This window comes from Podarcis raffonei, chromosome 10 (genome assembly GCF_027172205.1).
Source record: "Podarcis raffonei isolate rPodRaf1 chromosome 10, rPodRaf1.pri, whole genome shotgun sequence".
In the NCBI taxonomy this organism is placed as follows: Eukaryota; Metazoa; Chordata; class Lepidosauria; order Squamata; family Lacertidae; genus Podarcis; species Podarcis raffonei.
The window spans coordinates 57,785,203-57,806,177 of NC_070611.1; positions in this window are offsets into that span (position 1 = coordinate 57,785,203).

The following is a 20,975-nucleotide window of genomic DNA, read 5'->3' on the forward strand; positions in this document are numbered from 1 at the left end:
AACTTCGCACTTATCTGAATTTTGTAATGCAATTCTCCAGCCAAGTCATGGGTACAAAATTGCATATACTGTATGCATAAAAAATGCATACATTGCAAATTGCTCCAGAAATGCAGAGAATTGATTTTAGGATTGGGAAAATGAGAAACTGCAAGAATCAACTGACAGAGGGATCCATTCCTATTATTATGGCAGCCAAAAATCAGACCGCCATTCTCAGGTTGCCTAATGGGAGGGCTGTCCCTGTTTAGTATGCCTGCTTTGGCCCTGTTGTCACACTTGTCCTGTTACTATAGCACGGAAATTTGTGTAGCCCAGGTGTGGCCTCTGAGACAGGAGACATGAAGTTGCAAAATTAAGAATTAAAGCTGAGCTAATACACTCCTAAGAAGCTCCCCTCCCACAGTACTGGTAACCTTTAAGGGGAAAGGGAAGAGAAATGGAGGCAGTATACAGTGTAATGCACAATTCAACCTCTTCTCCCTTAATGGAAAGCTTTTTGCCAAGAGGGGCAATGATTGAAATGTTTGGGCCCAAACCTTTAACCTGGCTCTCTGTTCAGAGCATCTAGGAATCACTGTCAGTTTCTCTTTTGGCATCTGTTGCAGCCTTGGAAGGCATGTACGTTTCTGCACAGTTCCTTAGTTAAAGCATGGGTGGATAGGTGTGTTTAGATAAATAAATTAAATTTCGCTTGACATTTAACACAAATTGGCTACAGAAACCTTGAAGTATTTGATGAAATAATTGTTTTTTGGATGAAATATTTATGGCAGTCTATGAAGTTCTGAGAAGAGAGAGAGATCAGGGTAATTAATAATAGATTTGGGATGATGTGAAGATATGCTTCATAGGACATACTGCCTCAGATGTCAATCTCTCCCCTTCCTCTATTCTGTTTAATTTCTAACTTGAAAAGGCCTGGAGATTGAGAATGACTGTATTAAAGTACCAGATGATAGGAACATAAGAAACTACCTTATACTGAATCATACTCTTGTCACACCTAGCTCAGTGCTGACTGCACTGGCTGGAATCAACCCACCCTCCCTCCCTCCCTCCCTCCCTCCCTTCCTTCCTTCCTTCCTTCTATGGCCAAATAGAGATAGAGATAGAATAATTGAATTGTAGAATTGGAAGGAGCCACTGCGGTTATCCATTCAAACCTCCTGCAATCCAGGAATCTTTCACCCAATGTGGGACTCAAACCCACAACCCTGAGATTATGAGTCTTGTGCTCTATCGACTGAGCTATCCTGCCTCATTCTCCCCAATCCCAGCTTGCTGCGCTTTGATTGCTTGATTGGCCCTGTGAGCAAATAGTGGGTATTCCTGAGCCTTTGGGGGTGGTGGTGATTTAACAGGTTTAAGGTATCTAAGATTTCCTAAGCACTGTCCATTTATTAAAAGATGGCAGTCCCCAATACAAGATGGAAAAGGCAAAACACATGGGGAGGGGGAAGTAAGCATTGGGAGCAGCTGCTCCTTCCCGGGATGATGGATGGGACCAGTTTGGTCTCTCCTTTGCCATGACGTTCTTCCTGGGGGGGTAAGGTGTGTGTGCAGCCTCCCAGTGGCCCTTGGGGGGCAGGGTCCAGAGTATGAATTCTCTAAAGGTCCGAAACAAATCCATTCACCAGCAGCCCTCTCTGGCATTTTATTCTTATTCCACACACCCACACAGTTCCCTAAACATACAACTTGCTGGGAGCAGGGAGGAGGAAGGAAAAGAGCAGCCAATATTATTTATAAAAAGAAAGTTTCTGGCTAACTGCAATTAAGTACAAATGCATGGTTACCAGATTTTTTTCAATAAATCCGGGGACACTTTTTCTTTTTTTTTCTTTCTTTTTTTTTGGGAAGCTGAGTAGCAACAGGGAGTCAGTAGTGGGGATGGTGAGGCAAAAGACCCTGGGCCCAAGCACACATGCATATTGTATAAAGGTGCAAAGACCTTCTTTCGCACCCTGTGAAACATAAATGCACAGTTTTTAAAAAAACTGGGCAACAGCACACCACACACCCATGACTCCCGAGCCTCCCCCGATCTCCTGCCCCCTTCCTCCTTTGTCTTGACTGATTGAGGCAGGCTCAGGAGTCACGGGCGGGCGGCTGTTGCCCAGTTTTTTTAAAAAAACTGCGCATTTATGTTTCACGGTGCAAAAGAAGGGCTTTGCATCTTACCTAGCAGAGAAACTATGCTCCTTGCACCCCTCCTGGGCAACGCCCACCCGTGACTCTCAAGCCTCCCCCGATCTGTCAAAACAAAGGGGGAAGGGGGAAGGAGATCTGTAGTGCCGGATGTCCCTGGTTCCCCTTCAGCAGTGGCAGCGAGCAGCTCCTGAAGCCAGCCAGAGCAAACTGCGCTACCAGGCTGGCTCCGGGCTGCTGAGGCTGCCACTGCCACGTTTCCCGAGGACAAATCTGGGGACATTTGCAAATCTGGGGATATTCCGGGGACGGAATTTGTCCAGGGACAGATTTGCAAATCCAGGGACTCTATGGGGGAAAGTATGGGCTGAAACCAGAGATGACCAGCCAAGGCAAAATCCAAACGGGAGATTTATAACGGGGTAGTTTATAATGGCTAGGGGATTTCTGAGCAGGGAGGATGCTATTATCCAATCTCTCCTCCTCCCTGAAATTATTCTTGGTCCCTAATTGCTAGTAGTATTATTTCACAAATTTCAAGTATGTTCTAGGGCCTGGGGTCCTGAGTCAAGTTAAACCCGTGAAGAATGAGTGTATAAGGCTACTGTGAGCTCAACACCATATGTAGCTCAAGTTATTGAACCAGAAAATGTTGCCTCCATTTACAAGGGTTGATTTCTGTACAACTGTTTGGAGTTATTTTCTATGTGAAATGCTTGGATACTAAATCAGTCCAATTTGGAGCACTGAAGGCAGAATATCAGTGCTTGTGAACCAAAGAACCATAATGAGTAACCATGTGGAATGCCTATCTCTACTTATTCTAAATGGTTGCCAGATACTTTCTGTTATAACCAACTGTGTTTAGTTGTATATGCATATTTTATTGGCCATTCTTAAATCTTGAGCATATCAGGGTCAACCTAACTTAGCCTTCCCCAACCTTACGTCCTCCAGATATTTGACTATAGCTCCCATAATTCTTGATCATTGGCTATGATGCCCGCAGCCAATGGAAATGGTAATCCAAAATTACAATCCAAAATGGGGGGGGGGCACCAGGTTAGGGGAGGCTAGCTTAGGCAGATATTAGTCATGGCCATTAGAGAAAAAGGCAGCCATAATACAGGCAAGTATGTGTTTTGGTGTTTGTCTGAGCAGTTCTCAAAGCTAGCCAATCTTAATTTTCCCCGGGTGAAACCAAAGACACATTGTTTCCAGTTACGCTCAGTGTACACCCCAGGTCAGCCTTCCATAACCTGGTACCCTCCAGATTTTGTGTATCACAACTCCCATGATCCCTGGCAATTGGACATGTTGATGGGAATGGGAGTCCAGCAATATCTGGAGGGGTTCAGGCTCGAAAAGACTGCCTTTGCATGAGTTTCTAGATTACTGTGGCCACACCGACATGTCTTCATGTTTCAGGACTGTGTCATATGGAAGTGTGTGGTTTAGGAAAGTCATGAGATACAGTACTGAAAAAGAGAATCAGGCATATCCCATCACCTTCAAAATTGAGGTCTAGTAGTCCCATACTTACACTGGGAGTTTCTTGAGGACGACACACAAGTATTTAATTGGAAGTCCATGTTAATTAAAGTCTGTGTTTAAAAGGCCACAATTGCCTGGTTGGTTAGCTATTAGAAAATGTTCACACCAATGCCCTCCCAGATACACAACTGCAGTCCGTCTAATCTCTAGTGTTGTGTGCAGTTAGGGAGATGGGAGTTTAAAACATATTAAATGAGTGGTGGATTTCGGAACCTGATGTGCCACTTGCTATGTGTGACGATGTTGCCCAAAGCAATTCACAGACTTAGGCGATGGCGTTTTTTCCAGTGGTGAGAACAGCAGGGATCTTTTGTGGTCACAAGTTTAAGCAGGGAGCTTTGCTTGAAGAAAGTCTGCAAGCCATGCCACATTGCTGACAGCTGCCGCTGCCTTTGGTTTATCCTGTATTTTAAAAAGAGAAGCAAACAGCAGTTGTCTAGAGAAATAGTCAAGCTGGGATGATGTGCATCCATGCAACACTACAGAGGTAAGCATGGAATATTCACCCACTAAGGCTAGAAGATGGTCATGCATTCTATAAATTAAAGACCTGTAAGATCTATCTCATCATATTCTTAGGCCATAACGCAGCACAAGGTTATGCACGCACATTAATTTCAGCAGGGTGTAAGTTCATATATTTCTGGATTATGATCTTTGTGTACGAGTCACTCTTGAACACTTCCATCCCAATTAAGTAGCTTTCTAGCCTTAATTTAGGAATCAGCTACAGTAGATTAATAAGCATTTCCAAAATGAAGGAGACTATAGAATAACCTTCAAGAACCCAGTGCCCTCCAGATGTTCTGGACTACAACTCCCAACAAGCAGCCAGCAAGGCCCAAACGTAGGATATTCTGCAGCCTTCACCAACCAACATGATATACTTCAGATGTTTTGTACTACTACACCGATCAGTACAGTTATGCTTGCTGGAGCTGATGGGAGTTGTAGTCCAAAACACACAAAGTTAACAAAGGCTTCTATAGAGCAGGGATGGAAAACTTCCAGCCCTCCAGATGTTATTAGAATACAACTCCCTTCGTCCTTCACCATTGGGGCTCATGGGAGTTGGAGTCCAGCCAGAACTGGAGAGCTGCAAGTTCCCCATCCCCATTGAAGAGCTACAACACCTGAAATAAGGAATGCCTATTAAATAATGAGAGCTGGAGAAGAGTTGCAATAACAAGCGCCTTTTGCATAACTTTTAACATAAAGGATGTCAGTTCTACACTACAGAGTTAACCGGATTTAACATTAAATTCCTCTTCCTGGGCACTATTAGTCTATAATAGTGTGTGTGTGTGTGTGTGTGTGTGTGTGTGTGTGTGTGTGTAAGTGGCACCATTTCTGGGTCTGTGGGAAGGGCCTTGATAGGTAAAGTCTGCAGTGTAGATAGGCTTCCAGGATTATTGCAGTGGATATGTGAGTGAGTGATCCATCTGGCTCACTATTGTTAGTCACAAATGTAGAAGGACCTCCAGCGTCTTGGATAGACAATTCCTCCCCAGCTTCTCCATGTGATATTGTTTAATCAGCGAAGCTGCCGATAGTGTCTGGAGAATCGATGTAGGGCAAAGGCTCAATTACCTTTTCCTCCCCTATTTGAAATGTAAAATAAATCATGATTTGAGCCATTACTTCCTGTCTATTACAGTGTAGTATCTTGTAGGACATACTTTAAAAATGCATTTTCACCTTGTTTCCCCACCACCACCTCTTTTCAGCTCCTAAAGATATATGTGTGTGCGTTTAGGCTTCAAACTGGAACAGAAACATCATAGTTTTTTTCTCCTCAAAGAAAGCAGTATTAGTCACTAATGGCACTAACAGCTTCCACTTCACAGCAGTGTTATTATAGGGGACCGGTGTGTTCTTTTGTAGCCTAACCTTCTTATAACCATCACATAATACGGTTGGCTTTGAAGCAGCACTTCTTGAGAATTTAGGGGATATCTGAAACAATCAGTGTCCCTTGGATCTCTGGATTTGATGCCTGCCAGGAAGATTCTGCCTTTAAAATAAAAACAGAAGTAGCAGGTTGTGGGGTAGGAGAGAATTTCCAGCATGTTGCTCTGCCAGGCCTACGTAGTATATTCCATCTCCTGTGAACCCACCAACGAGGCCAGACTAGAGCCTAGAACTGTTGATAGTAGTTCTTGAGTGATGTCTGTTACACTCTAGTGGCTGCTAAGCCCATTGTCTCTTCACTGCTCCATGGTTCAGAAGCTTTAAAGATCTCTCTGTTTTTGTTCCTTTCCTCTCCACTCAGTTGTCACTTGGCACATCCCACCGAATCTTTCTTTCTGTTCTCCGAGCAAGAAAACAAATGTTACTTACCTGTGTGTGTAGGCTATTCGAGAGCACCTGTCTGTCCGTCTGTCTGTACCTGTTTCCTGCTGTACAAGAGAAGCTTCCTTTGGGAACAGCGGTGTGCTCACATCTAGCAAAGACTCCAAATGGCTAATATTTTGTAACAGAAATAGACAAGATGTATTTTATCTGTTCAATTAATAGAGTTTTAGAAATTATATTGAGATATGTCACTTGTGCAAATCTGTCTTCTTTGCCTCCGTCGTGTCCTGTCCCTCCTCCTTCCCCAATATTATTGAATGCACATGGGCTGGGGGGCTTACTTTGAGTAACAAATCTTCGGTGGCACCAGGATTTCTGTGCCCAAAAGGTGGTGGTCTCTCTCTCTCAGTTTGGATAATGCTGATCACCCTGCTGGAAGCAGCATGTGGAAGGGTGTTCTTGAAACATGTCCCCTCACTCCATACAATTAAAATGATTACTGGGACAGTAGACCAGCTCCAGTTGTGAAAAGTGCATCATTATTTGCAAGTGATCTCTCAGCACGCTGAACAGATTGGATTCCCTTCCGGAATAATACGTTTTTTCAGCCGTAGGCTTGGCATTTACCAAACCCTCTAAAAGGAGTCTTTTAACACATGGACATGATCCATCAGATTGTGGATACACCTGTGAAAATGCCCTTAAAATAAAATCTAGAACTCTGGATGGAGTCGTCTCCCCCAAAGCCCACCCACCCAATCTCTTCAATGAGAGCGAAGAGAAAAATCAAAGGACCCATTAAACTGCAGAGGCAGAGGATGTGACGGAGCCCTCCTCTTATTTATGCACCTCAGCTGCTCATTCCCCTGTACTAGAGGGGAAGATCATAGGAGGGCTTGTGCTCTTACACAGTTTCCATTCAACTGAATTGTGTTTGACAGCTACCTAGTGGCTTGTGCCCTGTGGTCTGAATATGAAAATCCACATGGCATGTGCATTGGTTTCTTTAGAAAGACGGTCCAGGTATCCTTTCACAGCGAGCTTTGTTTGCATTTGTTTGCCTTTGCTTTCCTTTGAATGCAGTTCTTCTCTTAATGTTAACACATTGCCAAACATTTATGTACCAGCTGCGCCTCCCTTTCAAGTCACCAGCGGATGAATCCAGTCAATGGGAGTCCCTCCGTTTCAGGGAAATTGTGAGGGTAAACATGAAGGAGCTCTTTACAAATAATTCTATGGGCAGCTTCGTTATTATCGTTCCCTGAAGCACCATAATGCACTTGATTAACGTAATGTGTTGCAGAACCTGGAATCTATCTGCCAATTAGTCACAAGCATTGCAGAACATCTATGGACAGTTTACAGTGCAATCCTATATACCGTATGTCCACTCAGAAGAAAACCACGCTGCATTAAACTTACTTCCAAGTAAGTGTGTATAAGGACTGCAGCCTTAACCACCTTCCAGTGATGGTGGCTACAGGCCCCCCCACACCAACATACACTCATGTAGGTGAAATGTCATGGTCCCAATTCAGAACAGGGACAGATGCACTTAGGTTCCATTGAAATCAATGGGACAAGGTAGTTACAACTAGTTTTCACCATTCATTTCAGTAACCCTTAAGTTAGCTGCAGCTAATCTGGCTCTCTGATTTATTGTTGCCATTTTTATTATTAAATTTTTATTAATTCAATTTCTCACCTGCCCTTCACCATGAGGTTTCAAGGGCAGGATACAACTGTTTTAAAAACAGTCAAAAGGGATCATGTATATATTGGGTGTCAAAGGCCAGGGTTAAGAACTGTGTGGACTGCAGTGTAGTTCACACATGGCTCTTGACACATGGCTCTTGGACAAGGCAAATTTCTACAATTTTTAGTGGGACTTACATGCCAGTGGGTAAAAGGTAAAGGTAAAGAACCATTAGGTCCAGTCGTGACCAACTCTGGGGTTGCTGTGCTCAACTCGCTTTATTGGCCGAGGGAGCCGGCGTACAGCTTCCAGGTCATGTGGCCAGCATGACTAAGCCGCTTCTGGTGAACCAGAGCAGTGCAAGGAAACACCGTTTACCTTCCCACCGGAGCGGTACCTATTTATCTACTTGCACTTTGACGTGCTTTTGAGCTGCTAGATTGGCAGGAGCAGCGACCAAGCAACGGAAGCTCACCCCATCACAGGGATTCAAACCGCTGACCTTCTGATCAACAAGTCCTAGGCTCTGTGGTTTAACCCACAGTGACACCTGCGTCCCATGCCAGTGGGTAAAGGTAAAGGTAAAGGTACCCCTGACCAACAGGTCCAGTCGTGCCCAACTCTGGGGTTGCATGCTCATCTCGCTCAAGAGGCCGGGAGCCGGCGCTTGTCCGAAGACAGCTTCCGGGTCATGTGGCCAGCGTGACTAAGCTACATCTGGTGAGCCAGCACCAGCGCAGCACACGGAAACACCGTTTACCTTCCCGCTGGAGAGCGGTCCCTATTTATCTACTCGCACTTTGAGGTGCTTTCGAACTGCTAGGTGGGCAGGAGCTGGGACCGAGCAACGGGAGCTCACCCCGTCACGGGGATTCGAACCGCCAACCTTTCGATCAGCAGGTCCTAGGCTCTGTGGTTTAACCCACAGCGCCACCCACGTCCCTAGTGCCAGTGGGTAGGTTGTGCTAATTTGAATCTGTGAGCATGGCCAGGAATAATTGCCAACAGCTCCACCTAGCTACAAGTATTTTGTCAGGTTCAGTCTTCGTATCCTAGAAACTAGCCAACTACGTTTTGTTTTACATATATGTGCTTGCAGTCAACTGCGACCTAGAAGCCTCAGCAGGTGTAGAATGTGGCTTTTGCCTAGCCCCAGCTGGGAATTGAGAACTGGGAGCACATTACAACACTTTGTAAGTGGCTGCCCTGATTATTGTGTTCTAGTCTGGGCACAACAAAACCCTAACTAAGCTGGAGCTGAGGATAGCCAAGATATGTTGCAGGAACAAGAACTTACAACCTTGACAAGATGGGGTGAGGTGTGTATTATGGGTGCCCCCTAATAATGCAATTGCTTCTCATGAAGACTGGCCTGAGATTAGGAATCATAACGTTGATGATATATATATATATATATATATATATATATATATATATATATATATATATATATATATATTAAAAACGAGCCAGTCAGAGAAGTCTATGAGAACACAAGTAACATTTCAACAGAGGATAGCAAGTCTTCTGCATGTGGCTTCACCACTGCAACCCACACACCTGTCTGCTCACAATGCAGGGATTTCCACAAATGCCTGTGTGAATTTAGTACAATCATATATCTCTCGTGGATGACAATGTAAGAGTCACTTTCAGTTTTCATCCCCACAGGGATGAAAACGGAAACTGATTTTAAAATATTCCTCCACCCACTATGCCTGTTCATTTATTTCACCCCAACTTTCACTCTCTGGCTTCTTAGGCTACTTCCAGCAAGGCGACGCTGAGTGAAAAATGGGATTGTATCTCCCATTGTCTTCTGATACGATACTGCAGCATGGGGAACTTAAGAAGCTACACAAATCTTCTCCAGAGAGTCAGGGGAACCCCTCAAACAGATTTAGGGGGCACATGGGGGAGGGGAGATGGGGGAGAACATTCCATTGTGTAAAGAGAACATTCCATGGCACTGGTGGAATGAGAGACTTAGTGCCACGTTCGAGTTCACCCACAGATTCTTATTGGCACTAAGCTCACCCTGCCGGAAAACACTTTCCAACTGGCCTGTCATCTGCATCTTATTTTCAGCTCTTTCTACAATAGTGCTGATGGTGAAGACGTCACATGAGGTCTCCCATGACTTAACATTGCCTGCTGACTATGAATCCCACAGCCTGAGCCATCTTCCCATGGGTCTGCATTACATTGATAACTGCAGCAGCAGCTCCAGGTCTGAGTTGCAATGATGATCATGAAGGTTGGGCTCTTGGCAGCCAGCATATGGAGGAACGTGAGCCACTTCACGTAGATTAAAAATAAATAAATGGGGAGAGGAGTCACCATGAAGTAACTAGAGGGCTGACCTGAATGTTGCACCATTCAGAGGTGTTGGTAGGGAAGAGACACGCTGTGCTCATCTGAGTCAGCAGCTCACCATTCTCGGTCACAGTCAGATCCATATGCTCTGGAGTTCATTTCAGGCTGTGAGCCTATGCATAAGTGCAAGTGGGAAGGTACATTAGATGCACAAAGCAACGAAACAGAAGGAAACAGAACATATCCTTATGCAAACCATTCATCTCCATGGAAAAAGTTGCGCAAACAGCAGCTCTGCTGGAGCAGGCCCACCAGATGCCTGGGTGAAGCCCATGAGCAGGACCTGAGTGCAACAGCACTCTCCCCACTGGTGATTCCCAGGACCCATTGATTGCCTTATCCAACATGAATTGGGTCAATCCTCTTTTAAAAGTCAAGTCTGGACAGGGAGGAAAATGGCCCAAACCCATAGCATTATCTGTTGGCTATTCTTTGCTCATGTCAAGCTGTCACAATACATACAGGCAGACCCTGCAAGAAGCCCCTAGCACTATGAGACCTGTGGGAAGGCTGACATCCATGCCCCATGCCCGTTGTCCCCTTTACCATAACACAGAAAGTCATGTCCTCTGCTAGGTTGAGTTATGAATATGTGTCCAGACGTGCAAGTCGTTTCCCCGTCTGCTATATCTGCTCTGACATGTTAACATCCCAATTGACCTTCAGCTTGGGGAACGTTATGAATATCACATCTAGATAAGCTTTAAAGATTTATGACTGGGTTGTGTTATTAGTTGGGTTTTATAGTTGAATTATTATTGTGCTTTGAGAAGAGCAAGCTATTTCCCTTTCTACTGTATCTGCTATAAAGAGCACGTGCTTCGCATGCAAAAGATCCCAGGTTCAATTCCTGGCATCTTCAGGTAGGGCTTATAATACCTTCTACCTGAATCCCTGGAGGGCCACTGCCAATCGATGGAGGCAATACTGAGGTAGGTGGACCAGCTCTCTGACTCAATACAAAAGAACTGCTTACGTGTGCTTTGTATCAACCCTCAACCCTTGAGGAATGATAATAATAATAATAATAATAATAATAATAATAATAATAATAATAATATCTTTATTGTCATTGCCCCCTCTCAGGGACAACGAAATTACTCGACTGCTCCATAAAAACACTAATTAAAACAATACAGTATGATATGACTATACAAAATAGATTTGCTTAAAGATATAGGCATTAAACTGTATAGTGTCCATATCAAGGGAACCCATAGTACTGCTCTATTCTTCCTTGGTCAGACCACACCTGGAGTACTGTGTCCATTTCTGGGCACCACAATTTAAGAAGGATGTTGACAAGTTGGAACGTGTGCAGAGGAGGGCAACCAAGATGATCAAGGGTCTGGAAACCAAGCCTTATGAGGAGGGGTTGAATAAGCCAGGTATGTTTATCCTGGAGAAGAGGAGACTGGGAGGAGAGAGGATAGCCATCTTCAAATATGGAAGACGGAACAAGCTTATTTTCTCCTGGTCTGGAGGGTAGGACTTGAACCAATGACTTCATGTTACAAGAAAGGAGATGACTAAATATCAGGAAAAACTTTCTGACAGTAAGAGCTGTTCAACAATGGAACGGTCTCCCTTGGGAGGTTCTGGACTCTCCTTCCTTGGATGTTTTTAAGCAGAGGTTAGATGGCCATCTGTCATGGATGCTTTAGCTGAGATTCCTGCACTGTGGGGGCTTGGACTAGATGACCCTTGGGGTCCATTCTAACTCTACAATTCTGTGATTCGATGATACTGATCAGTATCACAGACAACAACTCAAAGCACAAGCCACTGGATCCTCCCCTCCCTTACTGCTCTTCCACCAAACAAAACTGGGATTTCACCACTCCTAATTTGCACCCCTTGGTGAGTGGTGAAAGCCACTGGTCAGATGTGCCCCCCTCATTTTCTTCCCACGGTGCCTAGGCTTGGATCAGAGACCTTTATAGTCCTTCCAGCCCCAGCCCTACATAAATTTATGTGACTCCCCCCCCCAAACTGCTTCACATATTTTAGTCCACACCAAAAGCAGCCTGGGATCTTTGCCAGCTCAAGCCCTCCCCTGAGCCAATGCTGCTGCTGTAACTGCCATTGATGCCTCTCTCTTGCTGATGCAGACGTAGAAGCTGACGCACCTTTAAAAATAACTCGGGAGCGTTTGCAGTTCACAGAAGCTGAATTGTCTCATGGAAAGAGGGAAACTGCATCTTCTGATTCTTGTGCAAGACAGCGGGAAAGGGCCAGGCCAAAAGGGTTCTCAGCTGCTTCCAGGCATTTCTACTGTGTGTGCGGGCACTCAAAAATCCTACTGCATATATAGTTAACAGTAGTGACCCCTTTGGAGATGCGGCATCCAACCTCTATAGAGTTTCCTGGAGTTGTGAGATTTCGAAGGCATGCTTGCTTAAAGCAAGGGCTTATTAGCAGCAGTTCAAATGTGCAGTGGTGAAAGAAATAAAAGAAGCAGTCGTCTATATGGAATCAGCCTATAGACCCATCCTGCACAATTTTAATATGCAGTATAGACTAACGCCCACATTTTTTTGCAGTTTCCCCATATACCCCTGCATGTTATTTTCACTGCTACCTTCATTCTTATGCACACTTTCCCCCAATATATGCATATATTTTGGGGAAAAAACATTGGTTGGTTGGTTGGAGAACTGCATTGCAAGATTCAGATACGTGCGAATCTTGAAGGGTGTGTGTGTGTTTCGTTCATGTGAATTGTTTCAGAAAGTGTGAGTTTGAGAAATCCTCCTTTAAATGGGTGCTGAATCGAATTCCTCCTCCTCCTCTGCCAGTGGCATCTCAGCTCCTCTTCAAAACATGCCTGTGATGAGGGAGAAGAGCTGCAGTTCTGTGGTCTGTTCTGATCCCCCACCTCTGTGCCATGAATATGAACGAAGCAGGGCATCAGCGGCATCAGGAGGAAGTCACAAGAGGCTGTGTGGCTCTTGCCAGAGAGATGAGAGAGAGAGAGATCATCCAGCAGTCACATTGCATAGCCATGCAAAGCGCTGCTTCTGAGTCATTCGCACAGCCAGTTTTCGGCACACAACTACTGGGGGAAGAGGGGAGTTGTTAGAAGCCCGCCAACCTCCTCCCCCTACTTCCTATTTAAAGCATCCTCTACTAGAAAGTGATACAATTAAACAATCCCAGAACATTAAGTTGCCAACTGATCAGAAAAAAGAAACCAGTCTGCCTGGAACATAAGTTCGCTTTGCGGGAAATAAGCAAGTGATTTTTGCAGCATGGAGGAGAAACATTGTTCCCTGCTCATGTCTGCTGATCGAACTGCCCTTACAAGCTCAAGAGAAGGGTTCAGAAAAACAAAAACAAAAAATGTCAGCTCTACTTAATGGACTTTGACCTCTTTATGAACCTTCATAATAATGATAATAATACTGTTGCCGTGGGGGTATTGTTTTTGTTTGTTGCTATGTTGTGTATTTTTATCACTGCCCTGTGATCCTGGATGAAGGGTGGTACAGACATTTACCTACCCTGATGGCTTAGCAGTGGTACTTTACTTCTCTGGGTTTGCACTGTGAACAGTCAACTGCTTTCTAAAGACAACAGTGCCAACAGCCGGAAAGGTGGGGCTTCCTAGAGCTTTAAGAGACATCATAGTTTTGCCTCTTCCCAGCAATATATTTGTGTGCATTGTCGAGATCTGAGAGAGCACAGCAGACACCCTTGCAATGTGAGAAGGAAGCTATTAACAGCCACCACAGTGTTTCTGCGCCGATGACCTAGCAAACAGTCTGGCGGTGAATTGGTGGTGGTGTAGCAATAACATATTGGCAGTGACAGGTGTCATCATAGCAGCGGCCGTCATAATGTTCTTGGCAGTTACTCAATTCAGTGTTGCAGTGACATTCCATCAGCGCCAGCCTCCATTGTGGCTCTGGGAAGGGCAAGGAATGCAACCAACAGCTCAGCAGATGTTTTCTTAGACATCCATCGTTTTAGAGAGATGTTCCCTGTCTAGGGATGCAAAAAATAAAATCTGCAACACCCCCAGTCTGTGCAGCTTGACCTGCAGAATTTGGTAATGTGGAGATCACATTGCCCGTTAGTCCTTGTCCATGTTGGCATGGCACTGCACAGGATCAGCAGCTGGTGAAATAGCTGGCAACTCTACATGTATCTGAGACCTTTCTGTCCCAGCATAATGGAGGTGGAAGGCGTCTTTGTAGCCCAACCCACTGCTCAATACAGGAAGTGACCATTTTGCATGGGGGTTCCGTTCTTGGCCACCATGCTTGCCAGTGGAGCATGCATAAACCTGTCCGTCACACAGCGTTATGCCCCTGTTCTGCCCCCATTCCACCCCCCTCCAATTCCAAAAGGACCCACGCATCAGTGGTTGTGTGTCAATTGTACGTGCGCAAAATGGTCACAGCCTGTACAGGACATTCAGAGCTAGAGAATCACTGGCAAGTGGCTTCCCAGCCTTTGCTCTAGTGAGAAGAGAGCCTACCAACCCTTTAGGCAAATCAGTTTTGTTGTTGAACTGCTCTTGAGAAAAGTATCCTAAAGTTCAAGTAAAATCTACCATTTCTTCCCTGGTTCCTAACCCCTTTAGAATGTAACCCTGCCCTTTGGGGCAGCAGATAACAAGTCTTTTCCTATGCAACAGACCCTCAGGTGTTTAAAGTATGCTATCAAATCCCCTCTCCGTCTTCTCCAATAGCAGCCGGCGGGGTTAGGATTGTCCTACACTTGTGTAGGACCCTGGCTGAGACACATGCCCGACTAGCATGTTCTCTCCCTCCTGGTCGATTGTTCAGGAGCTTCAAAAGCTTTCTTCAGCCCAAACATCACAGCGACTGATCTCAAGAAGCATCAGCGCACTTAGGGATCCTGCAGAGTATTGGCGATTCACGTAACAAACTCAATAGCTCAGTATCTTGGCTAATCTTCTTTATTTACATATAATACACTTGGAGCATTCTGCCTTAGCTCCTTCCTCTTTCTCATCAGACAGCAAAGAGAAAGAAACAAAGGACAATAGTCCTACATTCCGGAACACAGTAGTTCAAAACGTCCTGTCTCCGTCACTTCCCACTCTGTGGAATGAAACCATACACCGTCATGTGATAGACAACATTCTCATGACTGCAAACACGGAAGAAGAATCCTAACAGCTGGCACTCATCTGACCTAACCCTCTCCCAGTCAATAGCTTTGCTGCAAATTAGTGGGGAGGAGAGGGGGGTGAGAATTGGGGGGGGGAGGAAAAGAGAAAGGAATTGGGAGTGGGGGAAAGGGAGGGTGATTTGGCAAGGGGAGCAAGCTGGGGGCACTCCAGCCCATACTGCATTTTTTCACTGTTGTGTTTTTAGTTGTTGCACACTGCTTAGAGACTTTTTATAATGAAATTGTCATACGTACATAAGTACATACAGACATACTATTCCCCCCTCCCCAGTGTGGTAACCAAATACTTCATTATAATGCCCAAAGAGGGATGTCCTCTTGCCTGAATTGGCAACAGAGAAGCCCTTGTACAGATCACATCCATAGGCTAACCAGATCCTGTCCTGAAAGGAGCATCTCAGAGAGACTTCTGGAAGGGACAGCCCCATCGGTTGCTTGTGCGTTGCGGCCACAGAGCAGCCTCTTCCTGCTGCCCTTCAACTGTTGAAGGTCAGGCCAGGCTGGAACCTGGCAATTTCTTGCCCTACAGCAGGACTAGGAAACTCTTGGCCCTCTAGATGTTGCTGAGTAACAACTCCCATCAGCCCTGGCAAGGATGGCCAATGGCCAAGGATGACTCCCCACTCTTGCCTTAGAGCTTGGGGATCAGGGAAACCCTTTCTCAGTTGGAAATGCTGTCATTAAAGCACTATTATTATTATTATTATTATTATTATTATTATTATTAACATTTGTATAACTCACTTCATCTGAAGATTACAGGGCAGTTCACAGCATAAAAATGCACCTAAGGCTGCATCAGATTTTGGTACTGTCTATCCTTCCCATCTCTGACCAAACTGCGGGAGGCAGTGGAAGACAGGAGTGCCTGGCGTGCTCTGGTCCATGGGGTCACGAAGAGTCGGACACGACTAAACGACTAAACAACAACAACAACAATTCCTTCCCATCATGGCCGGTCTATTTATTCAGGCCATGTGGAAATGCCACCAGCTTCATAGATATGTGGGGGTAAAGGTTGGAGAGGAGAGGAGAGCCAAGGACAGAATCTGCTCTCTGGGGACCGTTCCACCCCGCCACTGTTCACATTCCCCTCCTGAGCCTGTAATAATAAGCTTATACTAAGTGCAAAAGCCCTCCTGTGTTTATCTGGAATCTCTTCCCTGTTTCCCTCTGCTAGCAATTACGGTGCCAGCTCTACTGAATGCAGCGCGGCAACAGATGGCTTTGGGTTTTTATCTCTGAGTGCGCTCTTTAATAAGGGCTCTTGGCTCTGCCTCGTTGTTCCTTGCACATGTCTTCCCTGGCTACAAATCGCAGGCTGCCTGGCATGTTGTCCTTTTTTTCTTTCTTTTTTTGCTGCAGTTGTCAGCGAACAGATTTCCGTGAGACAAACGATCAAGCGAGGGTTTCAAACAATGGTGGTTGAGCCAGGAAGACCATGGCTATGGCGATGCTTGAGTATGGACTCAGGGCCACATTGGCATGAAGAGATGCAGACCACACCCTCACCCCTTGGATTAAGAGATGGTGAACCCATCTGCAAGGGCATACTAGTTAGTTGTGCCCACTTAGGGCTCCATACACACCATACATCTAAGGCACACGCCTTCCCCCAAAGAATCCTGGGAACTGTAGTTTACCCCTTGCAGAGTGCCAATTCCAAGCATCTTTAGCAAACTACAGTACCCAGAATCCTTTGGAGGAAGCCATGTGCTTTAAATATTTGGCGGTGTGTATGCCATGTAAAGAAGGCTGATCGCCGAAGAATTGATGCTTTTGAATTATGGTGCTGGAGGAGACTCTTGAGAGTCCCGTAGTCTGCAAGAAGATCAATCCTATCCATTCTTAAGGAAATCAGCCCTGAGTGCTCACTGGAAGGGCAGATCGTGAAGCTGAGGCTCCAAGACTTTGGCCACCTCATGAGAAGAGAAGACTCCCTGGAAAAGACTCTGATGTTGGGAAAGATGGAGGGCACAAGGAGAAGGGGACAACAGAGGATGAGATGGTTGGACAGTGTTCTCAAAACTGCCAGCATGAGTTTGACCAAACTGTGGGAGGCAGTGGAAGACAGGAGTGCCTGGTGTGCTCTGGTCCATGGGGTCACGAAGAGTCGGACACGACTAAACAACAACAACAATGCCATGTCTGACTTTTCCCAACATATTTGCAAGTCGGCTCCAGCATTCAGTTTCTGCATTACCTTCTGGTTAGTCACTATTCCAGTGTGTGTGGCCTGTCCTGGAGGCACCTGATTTATTATTGAAACACCCCTTCCCACTCTTGGTGTGATTCTCTCTATAGCTGGGAACTCCTTGGAACGTCGGTCTTGCCTGATGCTACGCTGAGTCGTTCTGTTTATGAGCATAAATAAACAAAATTACTGAAGTTCTCCTGACTCCCACTGCTCCTTGGGATTAGGCAGGCAGTGAATAACTGTCCCAAACCCACAGGATATGGCAACTGTGGAAAACAAGATACTGTACTAGATAGGTGGGATTTCGGTTTGAACCAGCAGGGCTCTCCTTATGTGCTTAGTATGTGCTTTTAACATGCTTCTCTGCTGATATATGTACTTTAATATGCAACTTTTCCTAATAAATGCATCTTTGCACATTAATTTCACTAATGTCTATTTTTGGGTGTACTTCCCCCTAAAACATGCATTTTTCATTTGGAGAGCAGTGTCGCAAAATTCATAGAAATGCAGTTTTCAAAGAATGGCTGCATTTTGGTTGACTTGGTGGTTCAGGAAGTGGAGGTTATGCAAAGCAGACAAATGGTTCCTCTGTCCCTGCCTGGACGTCATTTGTACAGCCTTTTCCTCAGTGCAAGGCATTTGGCAAGCACCCTCCCTTCTGTATTTCAAGGAACATTGAATTATATCTCTACAGGACATGATCACGCAATGCTGATGTAAAAAGCTCTGTGATGGTATAAACAAACGGCAGAAGCAAAGAGGAAAGGGGAGAATAACATTAGACAATATCAGATATTTTTATTCAGAGGCTTTTATACATAGAAACTCCTGCTTGTCAGCACCCTTGGAGTTATATTATTATACATTCTGCATGGATGATAGTGAACTAAGGTTTCTTCATTCTGAGCACAAACATCAAAGGAGATTCACAGCTATCCCAGGTAATAGAAATGTGCTTTTATTGACCACTTTTCTCAACTTTGGCCGCGGAGCAGTGGGGGCAATAGGGGCTTTTGAGTTCAGAAAAAAAGGTGCATAATGTGAGGTGACAGAGGTTTGTAAAAATTATGCATTGTGTGAAGAAAGTGGATAGGAGTTTCTCTCCCTCTCTCATTAATGCTAGAACCTGGAGTATCCCTATGGAGCTGAAGGGCAGGAGATTCATGACAGACAGAAGTTTTCAAATGTCAGAAGTTGGCTGAACCTGTGAGTTCAGAGAGGCTTGTTTGGAGAAAGCTGGTGGTCATTTTCCCATCACTTAAGTCCAGAGTTTGTGGAGCAGAAGTGTGTGTGTGGGAACCGCATTCTATGCCTCACTGTGTGATTCTTGAGAGATGTGACTGTTCCAGGCTTCCATTTATTTTCCTCCACTTCTTCAGTTTCCCCTTCAGCCTCCAACTCTGCACAGGAGAGTCTGGAATGATGCTCAGATTACAGAAGACAAGAGTTCAGCCTCATCTCCATCTTTTCTGTACCAGAGTAGATAATGGCTTCACCAGCAACACATAAAGCCTCTCTCACCATGCTGGGAACAATATTCTGTTTTATTGCACACATCTCCCCATGCTCTAGGCAGCTTACAGCAATTAAAAATGCAAAACCAACCACAAAAGCGAAAACAGTTTAAACGACTCAGCGAAAACACTGGAGAAAAGAAAACCAATCAATAAAACCAATCCTTTGAAAGTTGGTTTGCAATATCAACATGTCCCTGTTGCCCAAATGCTTTGCAAACTAAGCAGACTCTCTTTGACCTTCTTGCCTAAAGTGCTTGAGAGATGGACACTGGCAAACTGCTTTGGGGCTACTGTTGGAAAGGCCCTGCTCCTCATGTCAGATGTTCTAACTTTACATCATGGGGGAAAATATGTTTTAAAAACAAAGGTGTTTGAGGATCAACTTAACTGGCAGTAAGGGGATACAAGAAAGGATGTTCTTTGAGGAACAGATCGTGAATAATGGCACTTAAGGACAGAGCAGAGAAACTTTGCAATTATTGCTTTTTATGAATAATTTAACATTCTAAACTTTTGAACAATAATGAATGGATTAATCCAACCTTGAAAATATGCCTGCAAAATGGAGCCAGTGTAGCATTCTACTTAAAGTGTTGGATTTTGATGGATGAGGGTTTCAACCCTCACTCATCCATGAAGCTACTGGGTGGCCTTGGGCCAATCACTGCCTCTCAGCTTTGGCCATGGTGGGTAACCTCAGGCCCAGGACCCATGTGTGCCCCCCAGGCCTCACTCTCTGGCTTTCAACCCTCTCACCAGGCCCCACCCCTCAACAGACCTGTTCCATGCTCTCCCTGAGTGCCTACAGGAGGCATTTTGGGCCTGGGGCAAATTTCAAAATGGCACCCCTCCCTTTTGCCTCTGGGTCAACCCACAACTGACAAGTGCTTCTGGAAGGAAATGAGACAATAGGACTGAAAAAGTTTGCCCACCCCTGACCCAGCCTGCTCCACAGAGAAATTGTGAGAATAAAATGGGGAGGAGATGGAACATGTATTCAGCCCTCAGCTCCTTGGAAGAAGGGTGGAATTAATATGTAGTAATGTTTTTAAAAGATTTAATACCTATGCTAGTCATTGGTGGCACACTGAGAGGTTGGGAGAAGGAGAAGGGGAAGCTCCTTCCCAATAGAGTAAACTCTCAACTTACCTGGGGGTTACATTCCAGGGATTGTGTCTAAAGACAAAATTGTGTATACTCAAAACACATTGGGTGAAATGGTGGGTGGAATTGCCAGAGTCTTTTCCCCCAAAAGCCCACACCCTTTCATCTATATCTATATCATCTATATCTATATCTATATCTATATCTATATCTATATCTATATATCTATAGCATATATATCACATATATATGTGCCAAACATTTGAAACTGAATGTGCACAAGTTAAGTGTGTGCAATTTGCAGACTTACTGTATACGAAGGCTCTTCTGCTGGGCTGCAATTTGTACCACAATAAGAGAGCAGGCGACGCGGGTGGCGCTGTGGGTTAAACCACAGAGCCTAGGACTTGCCAATCAGAAGGTCGGCGGTTCGAATCCCCGCAACGGAGTGAGCTCCCGTTGCTCGGTCCCTGCTCCTGCCAACCTAGCAGTTCGAAAGCATGTCAAAGTGCAAGTAGATAAATAGGTACCGCTCCGGCAGGAAGGTAAACGGTGTTTCCATGCGCTGCTCTGGTTCTCCAGAAGCGGCTTAGTCATGCTGGCCACATGACCCGGAAGCTGTACGCCGGCTCCCTCGGCCAGTAAAGTGAGATGAGCGCCGCAACCCCAGAGTCGGCCACGACTGGACCTAATGGTCAGGGGTCCCTTTACCTTTACCTTTAAGAGAGCAGGCAAGTGACTGGTTACAAGCCTGGAATCATCATGGGTTTAGTGGGTGCAGACAGCCCAGGTATAAAGCAGGATACTCTGCAGCACTCCAGATGTGGTTAGACTCTATTCCCATCAAACCGAGCAAGAAATGGCCGGTGGTCAGGGATGAGGGGAACTGTAGTCTGACAACATTTGGAGGTCCACAGAT